The sequence below is a fragment of the Cetorhinus maximus genome, chromosome 22 (genome assembly GCF_964194155.1).
Source record: "Cetorhinus maximus chromosome 22, sCetMax3.hap1.1, whole genome shotgun sequence".
In the NCBI taxonomy this organism is placed as follows: domain Eukaryota; kingdom Metazoa; phylum Chordata; class Chondrichthyes; order Lamniformes; family Cetorhinidae; genus Cetorhinus; species Cetorhinus maximus.
In genome coordinates this window covers 7,946,961-7,972,532 of record NC_135900.1, presented here as the reverse complement: position 1 = coordinate 7,972,532, position 25,572 = coordinate 7,946,961, and the positions used below count along the sequence as shown (strand labels likewise).

The window sequence follows — 25,572 nt, the reverse complement described above, 5'->3', positions numbered from 1 at the left end:
AAAGAAACCTCATTTTGAATTTGTAAGATAAAATGTGCTTTGCCTGGTATCTGTTTAAGTCTATGGGTTATTGTTGCCTGGGGGAAGATTTACCTGGGAGTGATTAATTTGGGGATTTGTTTAATAGTTATTATGGTAGTAACTTGTAGACGTGTATGTGTTTAATTTCTTGTTAAATTAATAAATGTTTAATTTAATTTATATGGAAAAACCTCTTTGTGGTTTCAATTCTGAATTCAGAGCTGCATCTCAAACATACCAATTGAAAATATGGGTTATGACAGTTGATTAAAGTTTCCCTCTGGGATTTTAAATAACTCAGCCTTTATCAACTGCTGTGTCATAACACATGGTCTTATCAAATGGCTGAGTAAGCTTGAAGGGCCGAATTGCCTACTCCTGCTCCTAAGACCTAGGTTCCTATGATTAGTAACTTGGAGGTCATGGATGTTTCATGGCCAATGAAATGTTTTCAAAAAATCCTTTGAATAATTTTATTGGTTTATGCTCCTTTCTAAGGAGTTTGCATTAGGCGATACTAGCTTTCTGAAGTGTAGTGATGAGGAATTACATGCATATAGGACGTATATATACTACAGGATTTCACATTGTCTTGCTAATGGTGAGTCAAGAATGCAGTCATTATGTTTTGTTTTATTCGTTCATAGGATGTGGGTGTCACTGGCTGGGCCAGCATTTATTGCCCATCCCTAATTACCCTTGTTCAGAGGGAATTTAAGAGTTAACCACAATGCTGTGGGGTCTGGAGTCACATGTAGACATGAGGACATTAGTGAACCAGGTGGGTTTTTACAACAATCGACAATGGTTTTGTGGTTATCATCAGACTTTTAATTCCAGGTTTATATTGAATTCAAATTTCACTATCTGCTGTGGTGGGATTTGAGCCCAGGTCCCCAGAGCATTACCATGGGTCTCTGGAATACTAGTCTGGTGAAAGTACCACTGCTTCCCCTTAAATATACAAGGGCCAGGATTTTATGACCCCACCATGGTGTGTATCCCCCCCCTCGTGGACGTGCTGAGCCATTTAAATCTCCATTCAGTTGGTGGGACCGTAATGTCCTGCCGGGCGGGCGGGAGGGACCGTAAGATCCCCACCAAGGTATTATTTTGCAACTAAAGTGTAAAAGCGTATCCCTTTAAGACTACCAGGTCCAATTCTCTGTATTCTTGAAATTAATCCTTGAAATTCAGCATTCGGTCCAGTTTTATTTATAGTAACTGAGACCCAATTTGTCTTAATTTTATAACAAACATTGATGTAAGACATGCTAGATGTAATGTTTTTAGGAAGTGCTACATAAATCAAAATATCTTCCTTTCTCAGATCACATGGGATCTCCTGTGGCATTGCTCGCATGAATTGGATGATGCACAATATAGTATTCTGCTGCTAATCTGAAGATGTGTTTTCTGCCTTGATTTTTTTTCATGCCCAGGATGTCGGCGTCACTGACGAGACCGGTGTTATTACCCATCCCTCGTGGCCTATGAGAAGCTGATGATGGGCATTCTCCTTGAACTGCTGTAGTCGATGTGGTGGAGACTAGAAATCCATCAAATGAGGATGTGGTTATGAAAAGCTTTAACTTTGATTAAATGTGATCGAGAAGTGTTACAAGATGTATGTTAGCACGATGTAGACACAATTTTAAACAAAGTGTATAATTTAAGTGTAAATAAATAGAAAACACAAGAGGCCTAGACAGAGTGGATAGAGAGAAACTTCTCGCCTTGGCAGAAGGGTCGAGAACCAGAGGGCACGGATTCAAGATGATTGGCAAAAGATTTAACAGCAACACAAGGAAAATCCTTTTTGTGCAGCGAGCGGTACAACCTGCAATGCACTGCCCGGAGGCAGTCCCAACCATGGCTTTCAGTATCGGACAAGCAACTGAAAGTAAAACAAAATTTTCAGGATTATTAATAAATGTCAGGGTAGTGGGACCAGCTAAACTGCTCTTGCAGAGAACTGGCATGGGGGTTCAATAGGGCAAATGCTCTCCTTTTGGCTCTTCTGTGATTCTATAAGTTTTCCCATGTCATTACTCATGGTGGGTTGAAGGTTTTGTTGAACAGGGTGTTGTGCCGGATAACATTATGGATTTGTCAGCAAAGGAACTGGCTCTGGGGACCAGAACTAACCGTGGCCCCAAAACCCTAACCTTGTCCCAGAAGAATGGCCAGCTTCTATTCACTGTTTCCGATTTGTGAGTGAACCCTCAGTCAGTATTAGACCCTGACGTGGCATTAACTTCAATCTGCCCGCAGGAGATACCCAGAGCAGCTTCTTTCTCTGGGTTATTGCCTCCCAGATTTCTCATTCCACCTCAGCAGCTACGGAATAAAAAGCTGAATGTTGGCTGGCGACCAGGGCAGAGCCTTTGGTCAATAAAGAGTTCGGGTGAAAATGGAGCAATTCCCAGGAATCAGGAGTGGGCGGTTCTTTCGCCCCCGCCCAAGAGTCTGGACCCCATTCCCAGATCCGGGGTCTATAACACCACCCTTGGACCCCCCCCTCCCCCTCGGACCCCCCCCTCCCCCTCCCCATCGGACCTCTCCCCACTACCCCTCGGACCCCCCTCCCCCTCGGACCCCCCCTCCCCCTCCCCCCTCGGACCCCCCCTCCCCCTCCCCCCCTCGGACCCCCCCTCCCCCTCCCCCCCTCGGACCCCCCCTCCCCCTCCCCCCCTCGGACCCCCCCTCCCCCCTCGGACCCCCCCCTCCCCCTTCCCCCCTCGGACCCCCCCCTCCCCCTTCCCCCCTCGCCCCCCTCGGACACCCCCCTCGCCCCCCACGGACACCCCCTCCCCCCCCTCCACCCCTCCTCCCCCTCCCCCCCCCTCCCCCCCGGACCCCCCCCACCCCTTGGACCCCCCTCCTCCACCCCTTGGACCCCCCCCCCCACCCCTTGGTCACCCCCCCACCCCACCCCTTGGTCACCCCCCCCCACCCCACCCCTTGGTCACCCCCCCCCACCCCACCCCTTGGTCACCCCCCCCCACCCCACCCCTTGGTCACCCCCCCCCACCCCACCCCTTGGTCACCCCCCCCCACCCCACCCCTTGGTCACCCCCCCCCACCCCACCCCTTGGTCACCCCCCCCCACCCCACCCCTTGGTCACCCCCCCCCACCCCACCCCTTGGTCACCCCCCCCCACCCCACCCCTTGGTCCCCCCCCCCCACCCCACCCCTTGGTCACCCCCCCCCACCCCACCCCTTGGTCCCCCCCCCCCACCCCACCCCTTGGTCCCCCCCCCCACCCCACCCCTTGGTCCCCCCCCCCACCCCACCCCTTGGTCCCCCCCCACCCCTTGGTCCCCCCCCCCACCCCTTGGACCCCCCCCCACCCCTTGGACCCCCCCCCCACCCCTTGGACCCCCCCCCCCACCCCTTGGACCCCACCCCCACCCCACCCCTTGGACCCCCCCCCCCACCCCTTGGACCCCCCCCCCACCCCTTGGACCCCCCACCCCTTGGACCCCCCCCCACCCCCTTGAACCCCCCCCCCCACCCCCTTGGACCTCCCCCCCCCCCACCCCCTTGGAGCTCCCCCCCCCCCCCTTGGAACTCCCCCTCCCCCCTTGGAACTCCCCCTCCCCCCCCCCTTGGAACTCCCCCTCCCCCCCCCCTTGGAACTCCCCCCCCCTTGGACCTCCCCCTCCCCCCCTCCTGGACCTCCCCCTCCCCCCCTTGGAACCCCCCCCCCCCCGCGGGAGCCCGGAGTCTTTCCCCCCCACAACCTTGTGATTTCCTGAGAGCGGAAGTATCGGGTTCGGGGCTGAGAGTTTCTGCACCTCGAGCTGAAGGAGGAAGTTCCGAGACTCTCCATGGGATCGGACTGTGCGGTGGTGGAAGGAGGAGGCTCCGTGGGATCGGACTGTGCGGTGGTGGAAGGAGGAGGCTCCGCGGGATCAGACTGTCTGTCAGTTTCTTGAGACTCGTTGCGTTTACCCGCGGCGCGCGGTGGTAAGTTTCTTTAAGTTTAGTTCAGTTTCTTATAAATTTGATGCAAATTAGGTGAATAACCCCGAGGGCGGGAGGTCTGTTTAAATTGACGAAGTTACACTATTGAAGTTTTACAGATCGAAGCCCACACGATCTTTTCTTGCCTACAACATTGTTCAAAAACAAGTTTTTTATTGCACATTTCTAATGTGGGAAATACAAAGGAAAGAAACTTTGTAGCAAGTTTAATGTTTGCTTATTTTAAGCTTAAATTATATTAAAGGACAGTTTGTGTGACTGTACAACGGTGACTGAATTAATTCTGGGCACCTCGGTCCGATTTATCCCCAGTCCTCCAGCCTACACCTGTATTAAAACAGTGACTATACTTCAAAAGTACGTCACTGGCTGTAAAGCGCTGTGAGAGTTCTTGGGAAATGCGTTGTTATATACAAGTCTTTTTTGTTTTTTTAACTCTGTCTGAATCTACTCTGCATCTCTCCTCTGTGTGCATGGTTAGGATTGATCGACTATTGTGACAGATGAATCTTCTTGCCATTATGTGCGCTGCCTTTGTCGCTTTTGCTCTTGTGTCACACCTTCCCTTTACTTTTGTAACACCTCAGCACACTTTCAACTAGTCTCCAATCCCCCAGTCGGAGCATCTTGCTACAATCCTTAAGTCTCAAATTTTGGATACAAGCCTCTGTTCTGACAACTTATCACTTGTCTTTGGAAAACTCACACGCACTATGTTGAATTCCCAGCATAAAATCGGTCATTTGTTTAAAAAAAAAATCTATTGCACTTGTCAGTTCACATGATCTTCAGAAAACAGTTGGGTAAATACATAACGTAAGCCATGGGTTATTTTATAAACTGACATTTATTAATCAGTAACTGGATCATTAAAACTGAAGAAAAGTTATACTGATCTTGATTTAACTATCCTCAGTCTATAGAAACACAAAACATTGCAACGAATGCACTGAATTAACTAAATTGGACAAAGAATTCCTCAATTATCTTCATGTGGCAATTTGTTGATTTTAAGGAGTGTCTTAAAGGGTAGGAGGGCAGCGAGACGGTGAGAACTGTTTACATAGTTGTTCTTTCCTTTATTTCTTAAAATAGAGTCAAAATTTAAACAAGGTGAGAAATCCTTTTCAGAAAATGACCTCAAGCTGGGTTTCAATATATAACTCATCATTTATATTCCAGGTTTGACATGAAAGTTGAGCCTTACAGTGTACTTAATTGCTTTTGTATGATATGATTTAAAAACGTTTTAAAATAAAAGTAAGTATTTAATTTGCTTTTTTAAATTATTTTATGGGATGTGGGCGTCACTGACTAGGCCAGCATTTGTTGCCCATCCCTAGTTGCCCTCAGTGGGAAGGGAGTTCGAGGATTTCGATGCACTGACAGCTCTTTTTCAACTTGTCCTGCCAAGTTCAAAATTTTTTGTGTGAAGCCCCAGGTCTCCCTGCTCTTGCATCACTTTTCGTTAACTCTGCTGCCCGTATCTCAACTCTTACCAAGTCCCATTCACACATCACCCCATGCTCTCCAATTTACATCGGCATCCAGTCAGCAATGAAACATGTGTATTTATTTTTTATTCATTCAAGGGATGTGGGGGAGGTCAATTGCTGGTCCAGCATTTATTGCCCATCCCTAGTTGCCCTTGAAAAGGTGGTGGTGAGCTGCCGCCTTGAACCGCTGCAGGCCATGTGGTGTAGGTACACCCACAGTGCCGTTAGGGAGTTCCAGGATTTTGACCCAGCAACAGTGAAGGAACGGCGATATATTTCCAAGTCAGGATGGTGAGTGACTTGGAGGGGGGATTTCAGGTGGTGGTGTTCCCAACTATCTGCTGCCCTTGTCCTTCTAGGTGGTAATGGTCGTGGGTTTGGAAGGTGCTGTCGAAGGAGCCTTGGTGAATTCCTGGCAGGGCATCTTGTAGATGATACACGCTGCTGCCATTGTGCATTGGTGGTGGAGGGAGTGAATGTTTGTGGATGGGGTGCCAATCAAGTGGGCTGCTTTGTCCTGAATGGTGTCAAGCTTCTTGAGTGTTCTGGGAGCTGCACTCATCCAGGCAAGTGGAGAGTATTCCATCACACTCCTGACTTGTGCCATGTAGATGGTGGACAGGCTTTGGGGAGTCAGGAGGTGAGTTACTCGTCACAGGATTCCTAACCTCTGACCTGGTCTTGTAGCCACAGTATTTGTATGGCTAGTTCAGTTTAGTTTCTGGCCAATGGTAACCCCCCCAGAATGCTGATAGTGGGGGAATTCAGTGATGGTAATGCTGCTGAACGTCAAGGGTCGATGGTTAGATTCTCTCTTGTTGGAGATGGTCATTGCCTGGCAGTTGCCACTTGTCAACCCAACCCTGGATACTGTTCAGGTCTTGCTGCATTTGGACATGGACGGCTTCAGTATCTGAGAAATCGTGAATGGCGCTGAACATTTTTTTTAATTCATTCATGGGACATGGGCGTCACTGGCTAGCCCAGCATTTATTGCCCACCCCTAATTGCTGTTGTTCAGAGGGCAGTTAAACATCACATCTAGGCCAGACCAGGTAAGGACGGCAGATTTCCTTCCTTAAAGGACATTAGTGAACGAGACGGGTTTTTACAACAATCAACGATGGTTTCATGGTCATCTTTTACATCCAGAGTTATATTGAATTCAAATCCAACCCAGGTTCCCAGAGCATTACCCTGGGTCTCTGGATTACTAGTCCAGCAACAATACCACTGTGCCATCACCTCCCCTTAAAGCAATCATCAGCGAACATCCACACTTCATCTTATGATGGAAGAAAGGTCATTTATGAAGCAGCTGAAGATGGTTGGGCCGAGGACACTAACCTGAGGAATTCCTGCAGTGATGTCCTGGAGCTGAGATGACTGACCTCCAACAACCACAACCATCTTCCTTTGTGCTTGGTATGACTCCAACCAGTGGAGAGTTTTCCCCCAATTCCGATTGACTCCGGTTTTACTAGGGCTTGTTGATGCCACACACGGTCAAATGCTGCCTTGATGTCAAGGGTAGTCACTGTCGCCTCATCTCTGGAGTTCAGTTCTTATGTCCATGTTTGAACCAAGGCTGTAATGAGGTCAGGAACTGAGTGGCCCAGGGTGTCAGTGAGCAGGTTATTGCTAAGCAAGTTGCTTTACTGAGGATGGAGATGGGGCGGTAATTGGCCGGGTTTGATTTGTCCTGCTTTTTATGTACAGGACATACCTGAGCACATAGCCGGGTAGATGCCAGTGTTGTAGCTGTACTGGGACAGCTTGGCTAGGGGTGCAGCACGTTCTGGAGCACGTCTTCTGTACTATTGCTGGAATATTGTCAAGGCCCACAGCCTTTGCAGTATCCAGTGCCTTCAGCCGTTTCTTGATATCATGTGGAGTGAATCGAATTGGCTGAATTGGCATTAGTGAAGCTGGGGACCTCCAGAGGAGGCTGAGATGGATCATCCATTCAGCACTTCTGGCTGAAGATTGTTGTGAATGCTTCAGCCTTACCTTTTGCACTGATGTGTTGAGCTCCTCCATCATTGAGGATGGAGGTATTAGTGAGTTGTTTAATTGTCCACCACCATTCATGACTGGATGTGGCAGGACTGCAGAGCTTGGATCTGACCTGTTGGTTGGTGCAGACTCGATGGGCCGAAGGGCCTCTTCTGCACTGTGATTCTGTGATTGTGGGATCACTTAGCTCTGTCTATCACTTGCTGCTTATGCTATTTGGCACACAAGTAGTTCTGTGTTATAGCTTCACCAGATTGACACCTCATTTTTAGGTATGCCTGGTGCTGCTCCTGGCATGCCCTCCTGCACTCTTCATTGAACCAGGGTTGATCCCCTGGCTTGATGGTAATGGTAGACTGGGGGATATGCTGGGCCATGGGGTTACAGATTGTTTTCAAGTACAGTTCTGCTGCTGCTGATGGCCCACAGCGCCTCATAGATGCTCGGGTCCCCAGAGCTTTACCCTGGGCCTCTGGATTGCCAGTCCAGGGACAATACCACTGAGCCATCGCCTACCTACATTGACTGTAAAGTGCTCTAAAATGCCTGGTGGTCATGAAAGGTGCTACATAAATGCGAGTCTTCCATGTTTTCTTGTGTGTTAGATTTCATCCATCAGCAGCAACTTGCATTGATATAGAAACTTAAAGGTTTTTCACAGGAGCAATATCATTCAAAATATGACACCAAGCCACACAAGATGATATTAGGGCAGATTACCAAAAGCTTGGTGACAGAGAGAGATTTTAAGGAGTGTCTTAAAGGAAGGTAGAGGTGGGAGGTCTAGGGAGGGAATTCCAGAGCTTAGGACCCCAGCAGCTGAAGGCACGTTGACCAATGGAGGAGGAATTAAATTCAGGCAGGCTCGAGAAACTGGAAGTAGAGGAGCGCAGAGAGATCTGGCAGGGTTTTGGGGTTGGAGGAGATTACAGAGACGGGGAGGGGTGAGGCCATGGAGGGATTTGAAGACAAAAGATGGGAATTTTGAACTTGAAGCGCTGCCTGAACAGGATCCAGTGTAGGTCAGTGAGCTCAGAGGGTGATGGGTGAACAGGACTAAGGCTGGGATTTTCCGGACCCTGTCATGGGCAGGACCCACCGTGGGCGAGGTGGTGCCCCAGCCAGAAGCCCATTGACTAGCGGCGGGACTGGAAGATCGTGATGGTGGGCAGGTATGGAAAATCCCACCCTTGGTGTGGGTCAGGCTAAGGGCAGCAAAGTTAACCAAAAGGGATTCAAGAGTGGAGAGAACTGGAGCTTCACATAAACAAACTTGAAGGTGACAGGACAGGTTGAAAACGCAAATTAAATTCTTGATGTTTATAAATAGAATTTTTATACAAAAGCATGGAAGTTATGCTAAACATTCATAAAACGCTGGCTAGGCCTCAGCTGGAGTCTTGTTCTCCAATTCCGCACACCATGTTTTGGAACGTGTGACAAAGCCTTGGCTAAGGTGCAGAGGAGATTTGGCACCAAGGATGAAGGATTACAATTAAGTGCAGAGATTAGAGACACTGGGGTCGCACCCCTTAACACCACAGAAATTTAAGTGAAAACTGAGGAAAGATTTAATTGAGGTGTTCATGGTAATGATAGGTTTTGATCGACTAAATACAAAGAAACTGTTTCCACTGATAGGTGGATCAGTAGTCAGAGGAAACAGATTTAAAATAATTGACACGAGTACAAGGGGAGAGATGAGAATTTTATCCACACGCACAGTTGATCTGGATTGTACTGCCTAAAAGGTTGGTTCAGATGCAAGCAGATAAATTGGATAAATAGTGAATTGGAGAATATAACAGGGCTAAGGGAAAAGAGCAGGGGTTGGGGCTAATGGGATACCTCTTTCAAACAGCCAGCACAGGGCTGAATGGCCTCCTTTTGTGTTGTATGATTCGATGTTACATGTGATATATCCAAGCACTGTCCAGTTTCCTGTGGTGACCTTCTGCCCTATTTTGGGCCTGTGCTGTATTGATGGAATGCTGAAGTAAATATTGCCTGGGTGCCAGAGCTAAATTATTTTACCTTTTCAATGTTTCATGTTATAATAATTCATTTCTATTGGCAAGCCAAAGTTTGCTTTCTCTATTTTTTTTGTTTGAAAACAATTATGTTCTTTTGGATAAAACAGAAAATGCTAGAAATACTCAGCAGGTCAGGCAGTATCTGTGGCGAGGGAAACAAGAGTTAACGTTTTCAGATTGATGACCTGAATATATCCTGTGATAAAATCAAACTGTAATAAACTATGCTGTGCTGCTTTATCTGCTTTTAATGGCTATCCCCTTACCCTTAACAATACTTAAATTAATCATTTGGTAGTACAGAACTTGAGTATTGCTGAAAGAAGAGATGTATCTAAGCTTTTCGTCTTGTGCTCATCAGGACACTTTGCAAGAATATGAATATAAGGGGAGAAACAACAATTTGTACTGCACGAGAAGAGCGTGCTGATTGGTTGGCAAGTGGACTCTGATTTGTAGAGGCATCTCTCCATGGCAATCAGAGTCCGCTTGTCAACCAATCAGCACTCTCTTCTCACGCAGTACAAACTGTTGTTTCTCCCCTTATATTCATATTCTTGAAAAGTGTCCTGATGAGTGTAAGACAAAAACCTTCGACATGTCTCCTTTCTCAGCAATACTCAAACACTTAAAATTGTTGCGCCACTGACCGGTAGACAGAAAAAAAAAGGTTTTTCCTTTATGAAGTGTTTTATCACATTATTCACACCTTCATCCAATGCTTCACAGAGAATGAGTTGGTTTCCAGCTCAGTCACCACAGTTATTTTAAGAAAGGAGGGCGACCGCCTGGCCCACACTATTGTTTTATGAGCAACCATGAAAGAGAATGCAGTTAAACGAAGGTGATGAATCAGATGACCTGTTAGTTGCATGCAGTTGATTGGCCATGAATCTCTGAAAGCCAGCACATAATTCTGCTTGTGGTTTTGTTTTTAATTTATTGCTCTTCTTTCTTTCTACCTTCCTGCACAATGCGGTTGTTGCCGTTTTTTTCCCCCCCATGTGTTTTACAACCTGCTGTTCCTCTTCAACCTTCTTGCTTCTGCAAGTTCTTTGCCTCCAATCCTGACAGGGTTTAACAGAGCGTGAACCTTGGTCTCTGAGTTAAACGCAGCAACGTTCAGATGGAGATGCAGGTGCTGCACCCTGAGGTAAAAGGATCTTCTTAAAACAAGGAGACATGAAGTACAATTCAATGGAATATGAAGAAGTTAATGAGACTGTTCAGAAAAGCTAAAATAGAAAATGAGGCTAAGATTGTGGGAGGATAAAGTGCATTGTCATAGAGACACAATGAAGGAGGCCATTCAACCCATCAAGTCCATGCTGAAAGGCTTTTACAAATATATATTTGGAACAAACTGTGGGGGTGGGGGTGGGGGGGGAAGCAGAAGGACACCTGGGCCAGAATTTTAATGTTGGCGGGCATATAACATGGCGTGCGGTGATATCGGGCGTGCGTCCCGATGTCACCGCGGGTCATTCAGACATTTCGTTTTGCAGGTGCGCCCCCAGAGGCGGCTGCGCGCGGGCACAACTGTCAAAGGCCTGTTAAGGCCATTAATAAACCAATTAAACTCATTATCAACACTGCCCATCCAACCACGGGCGGGACGAGGTTTCATGAAAGGTTTATTAAATAAATAAATATTTTTTCCCCAATTCATAAACATGTCCCAGCTCATGCAACACTCTCACTGGAGGGGACATGTCGAGGTCATTTTTAATCTTTCTTTATTCGAAACCTTCAATCTGAACTTAATTTCCCTGAGGCAGCGCTGTGCCTCAGGGAGATTTCTGCGCTCTTTCGCGAAAAAGCGCAGGCCCCGACTCTCCCTCCTCCCCCGCCACCTGCACAGGTTGTGCTGAGCACTACCGGCTGTGCGTCACGCTGGGCGGGCCTTAATTGGCCCGCCCACGTAAAATGGCGGCGTGCAGCCAATCACGGGCGGCGATTGGCTCCCCGCCCGCCCGCGCCTGCTCCCAACTGGCCCGCCCGACAGGCAGAAAATTCTCCCCCTGAAGTGAATGACATAGTGTTAAAAAGGGCCCTTATCCTAAACTATTTCTAGACCTGAATGTGGGTGTCTCCACAGAGGAAACCACTATCGGCCATTCCATCGCAGAGATAGCAATTCTGGGGCAGGCAAATATTAATAATGTTAAAAATGACAATTCAGAAGGTGACATGTTGCGAGCACTCGAAGGAGGGGGAACACAATGCAGACGGACGCGGGTGCGAGGCGAGCAAATTACATCGGACATCAGTCGCAAACTATCAGACACATTTAGGAATTTGTTAGAAACTGAAATATTGCTCAAAGATTGGTGAAGGACAGACATTACAATAATTCATAAAAAGAGGGTTAGGGATACCTGTGGGGAGCACATCCAGATCCGACATCTACATCGTGTCAAAGTTGGAGGCCGTCTGAAGGAGGGAAACTTCAAGAGGAATAGATACATTGAAGGTGTAGCGAGTTAAGCAGGAAGGAGAAGATATAGGCTGAGGTGAAATAGGGCAAAAGGAGGTTCACATGAGGCATTGACCAAATGGGCTTCCTAACCCACTTTGGTGTGTACAATTCCAAGTAATATCGAATAATTTGGAAGAATTACCATGTCTTTTTGTCACTCATCTAGAAATACATTTGATTTTTTTGAGGAGATTATGAACCCAGTGGATGAGTGAGACTGAATGGATGCTGGTTTTAGATTTTCACGAAAGATTTTGCACTTCACGCTGTAAATTAGAGAAGGGGCAGAGAGTTCGCAGTTTAAAGTTTGTTAACAATACAAAAGTGTGTCCAGCTGCAAATAACTGGGACGAAGCAAACCAAATCCAGAGTGATTGGGCTGTTAGTGACTTACCATTAAATGCAAACAACTCGCACTCATATAATGACTTTATTGTAAGAAATGTCCTCAGCCACTTTACATAAGGAAGCATGAATATTGAGAGGGAGCTGAAAAGTTGGGGATTGACCAGAACAAGGTGGAAAAGATAGGTTTTCACGAGACTTTTAAAGATGAAACGACATTGAGAGGTTTGGGAAAGGAATTCCAGAGAGTAGGGTTAGGTGACCGAAGGCTCATTCTGAGAGCAAAAGGATGGGGGATAAGGAAATTAAAAGGATATTCGATTCAGAGGACTGAAGTTTGGTCTGGCCTGTAGGGTTGGAGAGGTTGCAGTGGTATGGAGGGGTTTTTGTGGATAGGAATGCCAAGTTTGACTACAGCGCATAATGACACCTTGAGTTTCGCAAGAAGTTTGTTATATGGAGCTGGGGGTGGCAGGATTGGTGATTTGAGTCTTGAGGTAACAAAAGTGTTGCTGATGCTTGCATGTGCAGTTAGGGCAAGGCAGCATGAAGGTTAACAGTGATCTAGCGATGGAATTTAGTGATTGGAAGGATGTGGAATTTGAAGCTGAGTTCAGGGTCAAACAGGAATCTCTAGTTCAGCCTGAACAAGCAACTGGGAAGGACAGAGTTGGAGATCAAGAGTCTTTTGGCAGAAAACGGATAAGGTGACTCCTTGTTTCCCCTCATTGAAATTTCTCATGATGTGGTGGATAAGTAGGCTGTCAAGGGTGGCGGTAAAATAGAGCGGGATGGCACAAGGCTGATGGAATTTCTATGGATAATACAATGAACGGTGGCATGAGAAGGGAGACAGGATTCGTTGAACGCAGACCAAGGCCCATATAGTTCACTCTCCACCATCCTGGTAGTCACATGATACCATAATGGAGTTGTTAACTAATCATTGCAATTAACCATTATCAATTAGTCTACAACACCCAAAAATTACACAAGGCAACCGTGTAGTAGAGTTTTGGGAGCCATGGGCTGAAAGTCATCTGTTCCTCCCAAACATTCCTCCCAAGCACACGTCATGTCTCAAATTACTGGATCTCAAAATATCATTTTCTGGGAGAGAGAGGTTAAATACATTCTCCTGAACAGTGATATACAAACCCATTAATTTAGTAAAATGAGGCAGAAATTGTAGAATAGTTAGGGGATAGTTCTAAAATTCTGTATTGTGGGATTCCTCAATGATGCAAAGCTTTATGCTTTGAGCAGCTAACATTATATAGGTGAGGAATTCTTGGGTCCATTCACAGATTTTGTGATATTAGGGTTAGGTCCAAGATTAGCTGGTCTTGAAGGTTAGGGCGCTATTGACCTTTGCACCCTTGGGCTTGAGGCAGGGAAAATTATCCAGGCTTCACTCTTATCACTGTACAGCAACCCCTGAGTGCCTGTGGGCAAAGGATAGAAGTGGGCATAACATATATAGCTTTATTGCCACTGTTAAGGATCGCAGATGAATGATGTCTATTGAAATGAGGTTCTGGAAGACATGAAGCGCGTGTGGAACATAGAAAGCCAACAGGTTCAGTGCAAAGAGGGGAGAAAATTCGTGTGAGAAAGATAATGGCGGCACTGGGACCATTTGTGCACTTTCTCCCACCCAAAATAAAACATAGTTAACGTGTGTGCATCTAACAATGTTTGAAGATTGCCACATTTCTTGACAGTTGGTACTTGTGTGCAATCAGTGTGAAGAAAATAAAATATCGAAAGCCAAATCTTTGTTCATTACTTAAGTAATCAGTAGTGATCAAATATATTGGCAACGGAATCTGTAAAACCTTGTGTATTATTGACACTGAAAATGATCAGAATGTTGGCTTTCAGAGAATAGTTACATCATTAATACATGACTTTTGTAAGATGTGTAACTTAGGGTGATCTTGAGATGGTTATCATTTGTTCCAAGTCACATAGACTGTGGATGTTCTTTTGGAGCAATATCCAATATAGTGAAACTACCCATGATCATTGATTAATGGACACAATGTGTGAACTGAAAGATGATACTGTGCTCCTGCTGAGTGCTCATTTCTCGGCCGCTCTTCATTCAGAGATGGGCCATGTTTAGTAGCAGCGCCAAAATCGTGAAGCCTAATGGCGAAAAGCCAGACGAATTTGAGTCTGGCATCTCCCAGGCTCTTCTGGAACTTGAAATGAACTCTGACCTGAAGGCTCAGTTACGGGAGCTGAACATTACAGCTGCTAAGGAAATTGAAGTCGGCAGTGGCAGAAAAGCAATCATTATCTTTGTGCCAGTACCCCAACTGAAGAGTTTTCAGAAGATCCAAGTGCGACTTGTGCGAGAGCTTGAAGAGAAATTCAGTGGTAAACATGTTGTCTTCATTGCACAGAGGAGAATTCTGCCAAAACCAACCAGAAAAAGTAGAAACAAGAACAAGCAGAAGCGTCCCAGAAGCCGCACGTTGACTGCACGATGCTATTCTTGAAGACTTGGTTTTCCCTAGTGAAACTGTGGGCAAGAGAATTCGTGTGAAACTGGATGGTACAAGGCTCATCAAAGTTCATTTAGACAAAGCACAACAGAACAATGTAGAACACAAAGTGGATACATTTTCTGCTGTCTACAAGAAACTAACTGGCAAAGATGTTGTATACGAATTCCCAGAGTTCCAACTGTAAATTGTACAGAATGGCTTAAATGAAAAAAAAATTGATGCTTTTACATGGACCTAGGACGCAGTTCCTAATTTTAATTGTTAACGTTTATTACAAAGGACAGTGGATCGTTTCTTGCAGTAGAGCCATTTACAACTGTTGGCATGTTTGTTAACTGAGCATTACTGATCAATTAATTGATAAAATGGAGAAAAAATACATTTCATTTTAGTTATATTTTGAATTAATATCAAATAGCGAACCTTTGACTTGAAGAAACTCCTACCTTTGTGTTGTGATCCCGATGTTGGCTATTTTAGTTTAAGTAATTAAAAGTATTTTTGTAAAAGTATGTTTCAATGAATCATTGGTACAGGATGAAGGTGGCTTCTTCCCTCAAGCCTGTTCTATCATTCAGTTCAATCCATTAAAAAAAAATTATTTATTTACGGGACGTGGGTGTCACTGGCTAGGCCAGCATTTATTGCCCCCCCTCCCTAATTGCCCTTGAGAAGGTGGTGCTGAGCCGCCTTCTTGAACCGCTGCAGTCCATGTGGTGTAGGTACACCCACAGTGCTGTTAGAGAGGGAGTTCCAGGATTTTTCAATAATGAAATTGATCCAAACCTCAGCAGTTTTTTTGGGGAGGGAGAATGTTCCAGATTCTCACTTCCCTTGGTGCTTCCCCACACCCCTTAATCTTCTATAGTCAAAGGAATACAACCCAGGTATGTAATCTGTCCTCATAATTTAACCCTTTTAGCCCCTGGTATTATTCTAGTGAATCTGCGCTGCAACCCCTTCAAGACCAGTATGTCCTTCCTGATCATTTCCACACACACACCCCACCCCCCGCCTTAAACCAGCTTATATTTCACCTCTCTTCTATTTTTACTTAGTTCTGTTGAAGGGTCATTCAGACTCGAAACGTTAACTGTGTTCCTCTCCGCAGATGCTGCCAGACCTGCTGAGTTTTGCCAGGTATTTTTATCCTTCCTGAGATGTGGTGCCCAGAACTGAATGGAGAATGTACTCTGGGTGTGGTCTAACCAGAAAGTACACCTGGAACATAACTTCTTCCCCTGTGATTTTCAGCCCCCTGGAGAGAAAGACCAACATTCCATTAGCCATTTACATCTGCCCACTAGTTTTTAATGATTTCTGTAAAAGGAGCCCTAAATCTCTCTTTCCCTCCATGGTTCCTGGGTCCTCATGTTTTAGGAAATTTTCTGATCTACCTTGCTTAGGTCCATAGTGAATGACCTCACACTTCTCCACATTTGAACTCGGTCTGCCATAGTTTTGTCCAATCACTTAACTCAGTTTGAAACCTTCTACTCCCATTCTTACACTACCTAACTTAGTATTGTCAGCAAACTTGGGAATAAGGCTCCCCATTCCTTCATCTGAATCATTTATCAACCTAGTGAAAATCGCAGGCTCTAATTCAGATCCCTGGGGGACATAACTAGTCACATCCTACCAAATTATGTACATTATCCCTACTATCTGTCTCTTTCCTCCTAACTAATTCCTTACCCATGCCAATAGGTTGCCTCCAATTCATGTGCTTGGAAGAAGTAGTTTCACTCCAACAAGAATAAGTTTAGTTGAAATATGTGAGAAATAAATCACAGGGTGGAAGTTTTTTTTTAATTCATTCATGGGATGTGAGTGTCGCTGGCTAGGCCAGCATTTATTGTCCATTCCTAAATGCCCTTGTTCAGAGGGCATTTAAGAGTCAACCACATTGCTGTGGGTCTAGGGTCACATATAGGCCAGACCAGGTAAGGACGACAGATTTCCTTCTCTAAAGGAAATTAGTGAACCAGATGGGTTCATACTGAGTTTCTCAGAACGGGAGATGCAGAGTGGGGAACAGCTGAGCTTGTTGTCAAGAAAAGATCAAATGATCTATGAATGTTGAAATTTGAGTGTTGAGTCTTCAATGGGAGTGTAACCCTGCCACTGCCAATGAGCTGAACCCAAATTTTGGTGCTACTATTGAGCAGATGCAGAGTGTAATTTGGGAATACATCACAGGGATAGGAAACTTCATAGAGCATTATTGCTTGCCTTCAAGTAGCTATTCAAGAATTGCATAAACAGATGGCTGATCAGGCCATGTTCCTGTGTTACAAGCTGGGAATGATGTCTTGGCATTGATTTATTATATAATGATGTCTTGGCATTGATTTCCACTTTCCATTGAAGACAATCATCAAGAAAACATCATCTTACCCATGCACCATTATCTCCGGAGTACTCCAAGAACCAACCCTTGAGCCCCTCTACACCATATCTCCCTCCACTCCACCCCCACCCCTAGTAAATTGGAGAGATGGAGTAAGTTTTCACATGTATGGTGACAACCTCCAGTTTGACTTCTCCACTGTCTCGTTTGACCACTCGCTCCGCTCCCCACCACCCTCCCCATGCCGCCTGTTTGTCTGCTCAGCTTTAACTTTCTCCTTTAACTATCTTAAAAAACACTCCCCAAAGCCTGTCTACCATCTAAAGGCATGAGTCAGGAGTGTCATGGAATACTCTCCACTTCCCTGGATGAGGGTGGCTGCAACAACACTCAAGAAGATTGACACATCTAGGGCAAAGCAGTCCGCTTGATTGGCACCGCACCCATCACCTTAAACATTCACTCCCTCCACCGCTGAGACAGTGGCAGCAGTGTGTACCACCTACAAGATGCACTGCAGCAACTCGCTAAGGCTCCTTTGACAGCACTTTCCAAACTCATGACACCTACCACCTAGCAGGACAAGGACAGCAGATACATAGGAACACCGCCACCTGGAAGTTTCCCCTCCAAGTCACATACCATCCTGATTTGGAACTACATCGCTGTTCCTTCACTGTCGCTGGGTCAAAATCCTGGAACTCCCTCCCTAACAGCACTGTGGGTGTACCTACATCACATAGACTGCAGCGGTTCAAGAAGGTGGCTCAGCACCACCTTCTCAAGGGCAATTAGGGATGGCCAATAAATGCTGGCGAGCAAGTGACGCCCACATCCAATGAACGAGTAAAAAGAAAAATCTGCTGCCTTGCTTTAGTGATGTATTTATTGGTAATTCAGTAGGTTTCTCTTTGTTTAGGTTGAGGGAGGCGTAGTGGTATTATCACTGGGCTAGTGTTCCAGGGACCCTGGGTAATGCTCTGGGAACCTGGGTTCAAACCCCACCACAGCAGATGGTGAAATTTGAATTCAATAAAAATCTGGACTTAAAAGTCTGATTGTTGTAAAAGCCCACCTGGTTCAGTAATGGCCTTTAGGGAAGGAAATCTGCTGTCCTTACCTGGTCTGGCCTACATGTGACTCCAGACCCACAAACAATGTGGTTGACTCTTATTAGGGATGGGCAATAAATGCTGGCCTAGCCAGTGATGCCAATGAATAAAGTAGCACAGTGGTTCAAAGTCCAAACCATCTGTTAGAAACTCCTCGAGAAACTTGCTGGTCAAGTCAGGCGAACAGAAAGATGCGTTGCCTTGGTGACAGCATACTTGTTCCAGTAGTCCAATTGTACACTTCTTTCATTCTGCAAATGTTTACTATGTTAATAAGAATTGGCTGGGATTATAATAAATTCATGAATAAGCCATCTGGCAAATACTATTTCAATAGTACAACAGGCATAATTAAAAAACAAACAGGATGTAGATTATCAGACAAAAGAGAACAATAATAGCATAATGAGATGATCTTCCACCACAAAAGCCTTGGGTGTCATTAACTTGAAAGCTGACACTGGTAACATGCAGAACGGTATCTGATTTTTATTACCAAACTTGTGTGAACAAAAAGGGCACCAAATACGTCTAAAACTAATGATCTTTGTATCTTTTTAGGGTGTGTAGCATTGTTGCTTGGATTACACAAGCATAGTGAATGTATGTAGTATATATCATTTGTACTGTATCCATAGACTCATGGAATTTTCCAAGACATTCGGTCCATCTTGCCTGTCCCAGGTCTCTGAAAAGCAATCCCTTTACTCCCGTTTTCAAGCCCTGTAAATCTTTTTCACCAAATGCTTTTCCTCTTCCCTTTGAGAAGCTGGTATAAATTCTCCTCCTCTTCTTAGGCAGTCCCTTGGGATTGAAGATGACGTGTTTTGATCTGGGTTCGATGGGTTCTGAAATGGCTGATAAGTCCAATGGGTGATCTGCAGATTCTGTCAATATGGGGAAGGTGGTGCTGGGAGGGTTGGGCAGATGGGTTATTTGGAGGTTTGTGAAGTCCCTCCGATGCCTTGACTTCCCCTCAGCATGTTCCTGACCAAGTCTCTTGATGTGTTTGGTGCCTTCCCAGATGATCCTTCTCCATTTTGGTCAGTCACAAGCCAGGGACTCCCATGAGTCAATGGGTCTGTTTGACCTCTGTCAGGCCTCCTCTTTTTTGTTCCCTTAGTTCCTCTAATCTCTCTACATAACAAAACCCTGTTTCATCTCAGAGAATGTTTTCTACATTCTCCCCATAGCCTTGATGTCCTCCTAAAATAGGGTGGTGTGTTATAGTTCACTTGTGGAGTCCAAGTTGCTGTCGTAATGTGCACTTTTTACATGCATGTTGTAATCTGGAGCTATGGATAGTGATGGTAGAGGCTCCAACATTCTTCCCATGACATGTCTGACCAGGAATCTCTCCTACTCTTATCGCCTGCCATCGAAAGGGTTTTCAGGTTGATACTCAACCTGTTTGGCCACATTATAACTGCACTTTCCTTGACCATCAAGCCCTGGAGTGGGGCTTGAACCGAAGGTTCTGGCTCAGACAGGGACGCTACCCACTGCACCATAAAGCCTCCTTCTAGAATAGGATGTTCAATGCAAATTATAATAGTCTAACTGGGGTTTAGCCAATGATGTAGACAAGTTGAACGTTACTGCTTTGCTTTTGTACACTGCTGTTATTTATGAAACTTAATGTCACTAGTCCGTAGTGTCTACCTCCATTGCACTACCTCCTGAAATTTATTACCTCAATATATTCTCCACATGAAATTTCATCTGACATCTATTTGCCCTGAAGTCTCTTTTAACCCTCGTCATAATTACCCAATGCTTCCTATCTTGTGTCATCTGCCAAACTTTGATACTGTTTGCCTGAAAGCACTGTCAGTACACAATGCCCTGTCCACATTGGTCCCCAGCATTGTTTCCTTATCTTTATTTACCCTACGCTTTCATTTCCATGCCATGCTTTTTAGTAAAAAACTCAAGATAAAGTACTCATTTGAGCATTGCATGGTGGATAAACACAGGCAGACATGTTGGGCTAAATGATCTGTCTCCAAAATGTAACTTCTACTATTTCATTCCTTCATTAAGGTCAGAAGTGGGGATGTTCACTGATTGCACAGTGTTTAATTCGATTTGTAATCCCTTAACCATGCCTGCATGAAGAAAGACTTGGATAACATCCAAGCCTAGGATAAGAGGCAGGTAACATTTATGCCACAGAAGTGGCAGGCAATGGCCATCTCCAATGAAAGCAGCTCACCACCTCCCCTTGCTATTCAACAGCATTGCCATCGCTGAATCCCCCACCATCAACCAGAAACTGAACATGACCAGTCTTATAAACACTGTGGCTACGAGAGCAGGCCAGAGGCTGGGATTCCTGGTGAGTAACTCAGCTCCTGACTCCCCATCTACAAGGCACAAGTCAGGAGTGTGATGGAATTTTTTTTTTCATGGGATGTGGGCATTGTTGGCAGGGCCATCATTTTTTGCCCATCCCTAATTTCCCTTGAGCTGAGTGGCATGGTTGGCCATTTCAGACCCACATTGCTATGAGCCTGGAGTTACATGTAGGCCAGACCAGGTAAGGTTGACAGATTTCCTTCCCTAAAGGTAGTGAACCAGATGGATTTTCATGATAGTGATAGTTTCATGTTTGCCATTGCTGAGGAGTCTTATATTCCAAATTTATTAACTGAACTCAAATCCCACCAGCTACCTTGGTGGGATTTGAACCCATGTTCCCAGAGCATTAGCCTGAGTCTCTGGATTACTAGTTCAGCGACATTACCACTTGCCTGGATGCAGCTCCAACAACGCTCAAGAAGTTCGAAACCATCCAGGATAAAGCACTTCATGCCCCCCACCTTAAAATTCACTCCCTCCACTACAGGGGCAGAGTGGCATCAGTGTGACCCATCTACAAGATGCACAGCAGGGACCTTTCCAAGGCCTTCATCGATAGCACAGTCCAAATCTGCAATCTTCACTATCTAGCAGGACAAGGGCAGAAGATGCACGGGGACACCACCTGCAAGTTACCCTCCCAGTCACACACCATCCTGATTTGGAACTATATCGGCCATTCCTTCACTGTTGCTGGATCATGGACTGCAGAGGTTCAAGGGGAGGAGCTCACAACCATCTTCTCAAGAGCACCTAGCGATCGACAATAAGTTCTGGCCTTGCCAGTTGCGCCCGCATCCCATTGTCATGGACAGGGTTTGTGCATTTTATTGTTGTCCCGTGATTAAAGCTTTTGTTTAATGTGTGAGGTGTGTGAATTTTCTTACCCTTAGAGTGATTTGCCCCATTTTAAATGGTTTCCAGCCGCAAGGTATTGTGCATTTAAACATGAGGAAGGTTGTTTTATTTCTCACACACTTGCCCTGGAGGTTAACAAAAATGCCATCTCTCTCTCTCACTTGATTATCACACACAAGTTAGATACTGATGAAGGTAAAAACAGTAGTTATAAAAATGAAATTTATCTCAGTCTTTCTTTTGTTGCAGGCCTGATGTTAGTTGAGTTGATGCTTTGGCTGGAGTCTTGATGGGCAGAGGTTTCTCAGAAGCTGTGAAGGTTCCTGTAGTTGATCTGCCAGGTGGTTGATCTCTTTGGTGAACTTGAAGTTGGAACAGGATAAAAGAGAAGCCTTCTTTCTCTTTCAAGGTATTGCTGTTGGGTACCTTGGCTGCTTAGTTGATGTCTGCTGTTAGGTTTCAACCGCAGGGAGTAAAGATGACCACCCTTAGCTATGTGACCTTTTGTGAAGTGTAGAGTCATTGTCCAAATAAGGTGGTGAGTCAGTTCGAAAAGCATTTTGGGCTGTGGTTTTTAACGTTTGTGGTTTCAGACAGCCAAAGGCCTCTGTGTTTGAAGGGAAGGCCATATTACAATGAGGTGTCTAAGGGCTTTTAATACCTTTTGGTCTGACCTACAACATGTCACATCCGTCAGTAATGTACCCCTTTTGTTCTCACTGGCAACAGGGTAATTTCAATCCACAGGAGAATTTTGATGATCCCTGAACTCCATCTTTTGCAGTCTTTTAAAAATGAGGATTTTAAAAATAGCTTTTAAAAAATGTGTAATATTTAAATGCCTGTACTGGGCATGTGGCACCCTGATTGAATTTTTAAAAACATACCCAGCGACATGCAGAAAGAAAGCCCTGAAGACATCCCAAAGTGCATTACAGCCAATAAAGTACTTTTGGAGTGTAGGCCGGAGCCTTGTGGGGACATCGAGGGCCCCGGCTGTCGGCTGGAGCCTGTGAGAGCCCAGGGTGGCCTTGTTTCAGGATGGCCCGCTGCACCTTTTTTACACTCAGGCACTTAACTGGACAGCAGTGGACCTTCACCCGGGACCATGGAGCACGGGGGCAGGACCCGCCTGCTGAGAGCTGTCAGGGAATCAGAGGCCGGCAGCTCTGTTGAACCACCAGGGAAGCCGAGGCTGCTGTAGGTGATGGCCCACTCACCCCCGACCCTGAGGCCTAGGATCATCACTGGACCCCAGGCCAGAGGTGAGTGATGACGAGAGGGTGGTCATGGGGTGGGGGTTGTGGGGGAGAGTGTTTGGCAGCAAGGGCAGGGGATGGTTCTCAGTGACCCCCCCTCCTCCCTTTCCTATGCTGGGTCCCTCGATCAGCCACTGAGTGCCTATGTCCCCACACCCCAACACCGGGAGCTTGGTAGGAACTCCAACGGGAGTTTGCTTGTCATGCTTCCTGCATAGCGCGTCCCCCGCCAACCACTGGGTTAATACCAGCAGCGGCAGGATGAGACCCTTAAGTGGGGCATTTATTGCCCACTTGTCTCAATTGGCGGCAGGGCAGGAAGGCTGTCTGTGGGCCTTCCTGCCACTCATTTAATCCGGGTGGAGGTGGAAGGCAGTGGGGTCCCCTCATGCCTGATTTAATGCCCCCCCTTGCCAAACTCGCCAGGGGGGATGGCACACGATTCCACCCATAGTCACTCTTGTAATATAGGAAACACAGCTGCCAATTTGCACATAGCAAGCTCCCACAAGCAGCAATGTGATAACAACTAGAGACTCTGGATAAATTGACATGGAGGAGAACTTGCCTGCTTTTCTTTGACGATGCCAGGGGATCGTTTACATCCACCGGAGAGGGCAGATGAGGCCTCGCCTCGCCTTTAACATCTGATCCACAGCGCCTCCGACAGTGCAGCACTCTCTGAGTCAACCTAGAATTTGTACCAAAGCCTCCGGAATGGGATTGAACCCACGACATTCTAATTCAGAACGAGGAGAGTGTTAAATCCCTGGATAAAAGCAAAAAACTGCGGATGCTGGAAATTCGAAACAAAAACAAAAATACCTGGAAAAACTCAGCAGGTCTGACAGCATCTGCGGAGAGGAATACAGTTAATGTTTCGAGTCCATATGACTCTGCACCAGAACTAAGGAAAAATAGAAAAGAGGTGAAATATAAGCTGGTTTAAGGGGGGGTGAGACCAGTAGAGCTGGATAGAGGGCCAGTGATAGGTGGAGATAACCAAAAGATGTCATAGACAAAAGGACAAAGAGGTGTTGACAGTGGTGGTATTAGCTAAGGAATGTGCTAATGGTGACATTAAGGGTAGAAAGCAGGACGAGCAAGGTACAGATAGCCCTAGTGGGGGTGGGGTGGGGGGAAGGGATCGAAATGGGCTAAAAGGTAGAGATAAAACAATGGATGGAAATACATTTAAAAATAATGGAAATAGGAGGGAAAAGAAAAATATATATAAATTATTGGAAAAAGGGGGATCGGAAAGGGGGTGGGGATGGAGGAGAGAGTTCATGATCTAAAGTTGTTGAACTCAATATTCAGTCCAGAAGGCTGTAAAGTGCCTAGTCGGAAGATGAGGTGCTGTTCCTCCAGTTTGTGTTGAGCTTCACTGGAACAATGCAGCAGGCCAAGGACGGACATGTGGGCATGAGAGCAGGGTGGAGTGTTGAAATGGCAAGCGACAGGGAGGTCTGGGTAATGCTTGCGGACAGACCGAAGGTGTTCCGCAAAGCGGTCACCCAGTCTGCGTTTGGTCCCTCCAATGTAGAGGAAACCACAATGGGAGCAACGAATGCAGTAGACTAAATTGAGGGAAGTGCAAGTGAAATGCTGCTTCACTTGAAAGGAATGTTTGGGCCCTTGGACGGTGAGGAGGGGGGAAGTAAAGGGGCAGGTGTTGCACCTTCTGCAATTGCATGGGAAGGTGCTGTGGGAGGGGGTTGAGGTGTAGGGGGTGATGGAGGAGTGGACCAGGGTGTCCCGGAGGGAACGATCCCTGCGGAATGCCGCCGGGGGGGTGAAGGGAAGATGTGTTTGGTGGTGGCATCATGCTGGAGTTGGTGGAAATGGCGGAGGATGATCCTTTGAATGCAGAGGCTGGTGGGGTGATAAGTGAGGACAAGGGGGACCCTATCATGGTTCTGGGAGGGAGAGGAAGGTGTGAGGGCAGAGGCGCAGGAGATGGGCCGGTCACGGTTGAGGGCCCTGTCAACCACCGTGGGTGGAAAACCTCAGTAAGTGTTCCAGAGACCTGGGTATTGCTCTGGGTACCAGGGTTCGAATCCCACCACAGCACACGGTGAAATTTAAATTCAATAAAAATCTGGAATTAAAAGTCTGATGATGCCCACAAAACCATTGCTGATTGTCATAAAAACTAATGCCCCTTAGGGAAGGGAATCTGTCTACATGTCCACCAGCATTCTTAAATACCCTCTGAACAAGGGCAATTAAGGATGGGCAATAAATCCCATAAACAAATAATTAAAAAACCATATCCAACTCAAGCTATTACAAAATTTAATTAGATCAGTCTTGATAATCATATCACATATCTCTCAAAATGGTTTTGGAAGTTTTTCTTTCTTACCAGGAGTTCCCCTCCACAGTAAGCCTGCCGTTCAGCGATCGTGAACATGTAGTATTTTGGCCCTTCTCTGACTGCACAGCTGCCATCGTTCAAGAGGAGATTCAGTCGTGACTTCACCTGATGTGCCAGAAATTCTTTTGACACGCTAATTTTCATTAAATCCATTTCACAACTGGCAAACACTCCATAATCGACTGATGCCAAATGGACTGCTTTGTCCTGGATGGTGTCAAGTTTCGAGTGTTGTTGGAGCTGCACTCATCCAGGCAAGTGGAGAGTATTCCATCACACTCCTGACTTGTGCCTTGTGGATGGTGGATAGACTTTGGGGAGTCAGGAAGTGAGTTATTTGCCACTGGATTCC

The 25,572-nt window shown here is 46.1% G+C and overlaps 1 protein-coding gene and 1 pseudogene across 1 annotated transcript in view; both read left to right on the top strand.

Annotated features, from left to right (window-relative positions):
• Positions 1–3,875: 3,875 nt before the first annotated feature.
• The window catches only part of cracr2aa (calcium release activated channel regulator 2Aa), a 106,304-nt gene continuing 84,607 nt past the window's right edge, over positions 3,876–25,572 (top strand). Inside the window, exon 1 of the mRNA XM_078567715.1 lies at positions 3,876–3,994. The gene's annotated coding sequence lies outside the window, so the exon portion shown is untranslated. The remainder of the gene's footprint in view (positions 3,995–25,572) is intronic.
• Positions 14,457–15,115, top strand: LOC144696442 (small ribosomal subunit protein eS7 pseudogene; annotated as a pseudogene).